This window comes from Pteropus alecto, unplaced genomic scaffold (genome assembly GCF_000325575.1).
Source record: "Pteropus alecto unplaced genomic scaffold, ASM32557v1 scaffold57, whole genome shotgun sequence".
Taxonomy (NCBI): Eukaryota; Metazoa; Chordata; class Mammalia; order Chiroptera; family Pteropodidae; genus Pteropus; species Pteropus alecto.
The window spans coordinates 12,661,950-12,667,750 of NW_006442508.1; positions in this window are offsets into that span (position 1 = coordinate 12,661,950).

Genomic DNA, 5,801 nt, shown 5'->3' on the forward strand with positions numbered 1-5,801 from the left:
AGTGAAAACAATTGCTTGATACAATTTGGAGAGAGAGAAAAATCTAGAAATATACACTGAAGCATTTAAAGCTAGTTTCCACTGGAGAGTGAATAAAAGATATTTATCATTATATTTAAATGCTTGCATATGTGAATTTTCACATTATACATGCATTACTATTACATTGAAAATCAATAAATAATGTCTTTTTCAAGAAGAGCTTTAAATGTGATTTGTCAGAAATTTGTCTTACTAGAATATAAAGTCCATGGGTTGAGGACACGTCTATCATGCTTTTCTCTGAATCCCCATCTGTCGCAGTGTCTGAGGGGTGTGAGTTGGTCCTAATGAAATTGTGAGAAAATAAATATCTATTTAGTGTTAGTTATTCTACATGAAGCTAAGTTGTATAACTGTCTGGCTAAATTGTCAAACTATTTTTTAAAAACGTTGTTCACTAGTCTGCCATGAAGCCTTGTCATGATTTTTGGAAGAAATAAAATTTTTGTATTAAAAAAAATAGTAAAAAACTAGAATAGATCTCCAACGAACATTTAAGTTTGAAAACACTAGAATGAGCTTGGAAGGTGAGTATAGCAATGGATCTAATTAGAAAGAAGAGTCGGGGCAAAGCCAGTGGAAGATCATCAAAGGTGGGCAAGACCATTAGCCACATGTGTATAAATAAAGTAGGTGACGTGAAAGGGGCAATAGTCAACACAACTTACAAATTATTTTTCCTAGAGAAAAACTAGTTTGTATCCATCCTATTTCATCAATTATTTAAAAAAAATATCTTAACTTCTCTGAAAACAGAATGCATTTTCAGTTTACAGGGTTTTCAATTATCGTCACTCAGTCAAGAGGCAGTTATGTGAAAATCTATCCTTGACTCTTTCTGCTAAGATCAAGAAAACTTCAGGTTCAAAGGATATTAGAATTAACATATTAATTGATGTTATAAAAACAATTATTCTAAGAATATTCTTTGAAGGGTTTTCTCACTTTAACCATGGAAATGGAAAACAGTGAATTTTGTTAAGGTCGTACAAAGTATTAACAATAAAATAAGTATTTCAGTAATAGCAGCATGTAAACTATTCAATTTTTCAGTCAGTACTAACTCAAATATCTGCCTTGGTGCTAGGCTGTGGACAGAAAAGAAAGATGAAGACAAAATGCTTGATATCAAGTACTAATTGGGTTATTTCTATTCATCATAAAATAGGCTTCTGGATGGCCTACAAAAGAAATGAACTAGCACTTATCTTAGTCAATCACTGGTTTCTGTGATTAAGTTAATCTGTAACAGTGCTTTGTAAGAATTACAATAGACAAATGCAATACACATTTTTTGATGTGTACTTCTTACAAGTTGGAGTTACAGACTGGAATGAATACATTATTTACTAAATTGCAACCAGATAACATCTAGGAAGAAATACGATCAAGTTCAAATTGGTTCAGGAATTAATAAAATTCTCTGAACTCACTTCTAGTTTCAAGTGACTTAAAATTTTAATTTCTTCTCGTGCTATTCATGTTTTTGTTTTAAAGATTTAGTTTCTGCATTTAAGAGAGAATCTTACAATGACCCCTATTAATAGCTCTTTATTGGAAAGGCCCTTTCATGTTGTGTACCTTGTCTGAAATTTTATGTAAGTTTTTATTTGTTATGAATCTAAATTAAATAAAGTATGCAACTCTGAACTATAAAACCTAGTACTTATACTTACAGAGTTATTTTAATAAATCACTCATTCTCCCTGGAAAGGGTAATGTAAGGTAAAACACTTTTACTTTGGAAATAAAATATTTCTGTGGATACTAAAGTTATTTGTAAATATCTGAGCAATGTTAAATTGTCCTTTTCGATGTATATCCCTATTGAAGAACTGAAGCTGCTAACTCTGTAGCAGTGTCACAGTAGTATAATGTGTCATAGCTATTTTAGAGGTTTAGAGCTACTAGAAAAAATAAAATTGGCCTTAAATTTGTAATACTTGTATTCAATATATGTATTAAATCCTCCTATATATTATCAATCTATCAGAAGCATCCGCTCATATTTATTATATTCTTCCCAGAATCACTTAGTCAGACATGTCTAGTCTTTTCAAAAAAAGAGGTGTTAATAACCCTGGAAATGTACAAAGCCCTGGCATTCTTGAGAAATCAAATATTCTCAAGCATCTAAGATTCAAAAAAGTTGAATATGTCTATACACTAAAGAAAGTGTCCGCATATACAAATGACTTCCTCTGTACTGAGAATATTATTAAATTTTTAATGCAATAAGCAATAAGCCTATCGTGAAGATAAATATATTATAGTAACTACTGAAGGAAAAAAAAATATGGAAAAGGTCAGAAGCCTCTTCGTCTCCATCCTCCACCCTCAATTCTGTATTATTCATTGACACTGTCACAATATTGAGCATGAGAAGACAGGCTGTCATCATTATTGTCCTCAATATTTTGATTTAACCATTACATATTATTTAAATAAGTTTATACAGTCAATTACTTCTATGCCTTCCAAGCCTACTTAAGAGATGTTGAACAGTTTATGATTCTTAATTAGATGTAATTCTCTTAATTTTCCACTTAATTCCACAGTAAAAACACTAAGTAAATTGCATGGCAACATATCACTACTCTTCTAAAGCTTTTCTTTGAAATATAATGTAGATACAGAAAAGTTTACATACTCCTAAATGAACAGATCAATGAATTTTCATGAATTAACACAACCATAAAACCAGCAACGATACCAAGAAACAGACTATTACCAGCACCACAGAAGTCCAGGTTTCCATACCTGTGCCATACCATGGTAATCATTATCCTGACTTCAAATAATGCAAATTAGTTACGCTTACTTTTTATACACTATATAAATTGAATCATGCTATTTATACTCTTTTGTATATCTTTTTCCACTTATAATTATGTTTGCAATATCTGTTTATATTGTTGCATAAGATTATAGATTTTCATCTCATTTCTATTTAATGTCTATTGTTTACATATATAAAATTTATACATGCATTTTATTGGCATTTTTAATTTTTTTAGTTTATACATATACAAAAACACAAAACGTCTATCTCTTTAGAGAGAAGACAAAGCAATATTTTTAAAAGTTGTTTTCTTTCAGTTTTCAGTTTTCTAACTACAATAGCATATAGCTAAGCAAAGTATAAAAAAATGTTTTTATAAAGCATATTACATACGAGGAACAGCCACCAATATGTAATGTTACTCATTTTTTTCTTACATTGCTTTAAAGCAACCAGTACAAAGTAATAAGTTGAAAACATGCTCAGTTTTTGTCAAAGCAATCTTTGTTCATTAGGATTTGTTAAATTATAATTTTATAGAGATAAATTCACAAAGTATAATATTCTCCCTTTTAAAGTGCATAGCATAGATCTCTTGCTTGATTGCACTTGCTAGGACCTCCGATGTTATCTTGAATAACAGTAGTAATAGTGGACAGCCATGTCTTCTTCCTAATCTTAGAGAGATTTTTAGTTTTTCACCATAAGTATAATGTTAGCTGAGGGTTTGTCATAGATGGCCTTTATTATGTTAAGTTACGTTCCTTCTATACCGATTTTGTTAAGTTTTTTGATCATAAATGGATGCTGTATCTTGTCAAAGGCTTTTTCTGCATCTATTAATATGATCATATGATTTTTATTTTTTAATTTGTTTATGTAGTGTATCACATTAATTGATTTGTGTATGTTGAATCATGCCTGTGCCCCTGAAATGAAGCCCATTTGATTGTGGTTTATACTCTTTTTAATATGTTGCTGTTTTCAGTTTGCTAGTATCTTATTTAGGACTTTTGCATCTGTGTTTATGAGAGATATTGGTCTGTAGTTTGAGTTTTTGTATTATCTTTACCAGGTTTTGGTATCAGAGTAAGATTGGCCTCATAAAATGAGTGGGGAAGTATTGCCCTCTCTTCGATTTTTTGAAAGACTTTGAGGAGAATAGATATTAAATCTTCTTTGAATGTTTGATAGAATTCACTGGTGAAGCCATCTGGTCCTGGACTTTTACTTTTTGATAGGTTTTTGATGATTGTTTTAATTTCCATACTGCTGATCAGTCTATTTCAATTTTCCAGTTCTTCTTGATTCAGTCTAGGACGGTTGCATCTTTCTTAGTACTTGTCTATTTCTTCTAGGTTATTAAATTTGATCCAGCAATCCTTATACTAGGTTTTTACCCCAAAGCCTTGAAGACTCATATCTGAAAAGATATTTGCACACTGATGTTCATAGCATTATTCATGGTGGTCAGGAAGTGGAAGCAACTAACGTGTCCTATGATAGATGATTGGCTAACGAAGCTGTAGTACATATATACAATGGCATATTACTCAGCCATAAGAAGAGATGAAATACTGCCATTTGCAACAATATGGATGGACCTTGAGATAATCATGCTAAGTGAAATAAGCCAGACAGAAAGAGTTGAAAAACACACTTATATGTGGGATATAATCCTAAAAACAACAAAAGAACAGAACAAACAAAGACTCATGGACATGGACAATAGACTAGTGGTTACCAGAGGGTCTGGAGTGGGGTAAAAGGGATCAATATGTGGTGACAGAAAGAAATCTAGCAAAGGGAGGTGAATGTACGATGTAAGTATATATATGCCTTACTGTTAAAATATACAGCTGAAACTTACTGGATTTTGTTAACCAATGTCACCATAAAAATAATAATAAATTAAAAATGTTTAAAAAGTAAGCTAATACAAAAAAAATAAAGTGCATAATTCAATGTTTTCACTATAATCAGAGATGGGCAGCCGTCATATCTAATTTTAGAGCATATTAACTACTAAAAAGAAACACCATATCTATTTATAATTGATTCTCATTTTTCTTCCACTAACTCCTGGCACTTGTTAATTTACTTTCTATCTCTATAGATTTGCCTATTCTAGAAATTTCGTGTAAATAAAAATGTATAATAAGTGTTCTTTTATGACTAACTTCTTTAATTTAGCATAATCTTTCCAAAGTTCATCCATGTTATAATGTGAGTTAATACTTCATTTTTGCTGTCAAATAACATTCTATTGTATAAATATATGCATCATTTGGTGTACATTTGAATTATATCTTCTTTTGGACTATTATTGCTGTTATGAACATTTGTGTAAAAGTTTTTGTGTAGGCACACTGCTCTAATTTCTCTTGGGTTTATAACTACAAATAGAATTACTGGGTTATAAAGTAATGCTATACTTACTACTTTGAGGAACTGCCAAACTTTTCCAATGCATCATTTTACAATCCAATCAACAATTTTGAAGGTTCCAGTTTCTCTATTCTGCAACAATGCTTCTTCATTCTTTTGTCTTTCTGTTCTTCAGACAGGATAATCTCAATTGACTTATCTTAAAGTATATCAATTCTTTTTTCTGGTAGTTCAAATTATTTCAGATTTTGTAGTTTACAATTGCAAAAGTTTTATTTTAAATAAATTTTACCACTTTATTGATATTTTTTATTTGTGAGACCTTGTATTCATAGTTCCCATTAATTCTTTAGAGGTAGTTTATTAGTTCTTTAAGCATATGTATAACTACTTAAAGTCTTTAGTTAATCCCAAAACTGGGCTTCTTCTGAGCAGTTTCTATGGACTGATTTTAAAGCTATCATGGAACTGTGGAGAGAATAATGGAAATAGGGCAACCGAAAACTCCAAAAATTACTGTTATTACCAAGCTTTAGTCAGTTTTCTTGAATAAGTGCCCTTCAGATTGGTCTAACCCTTTGGTTGACTT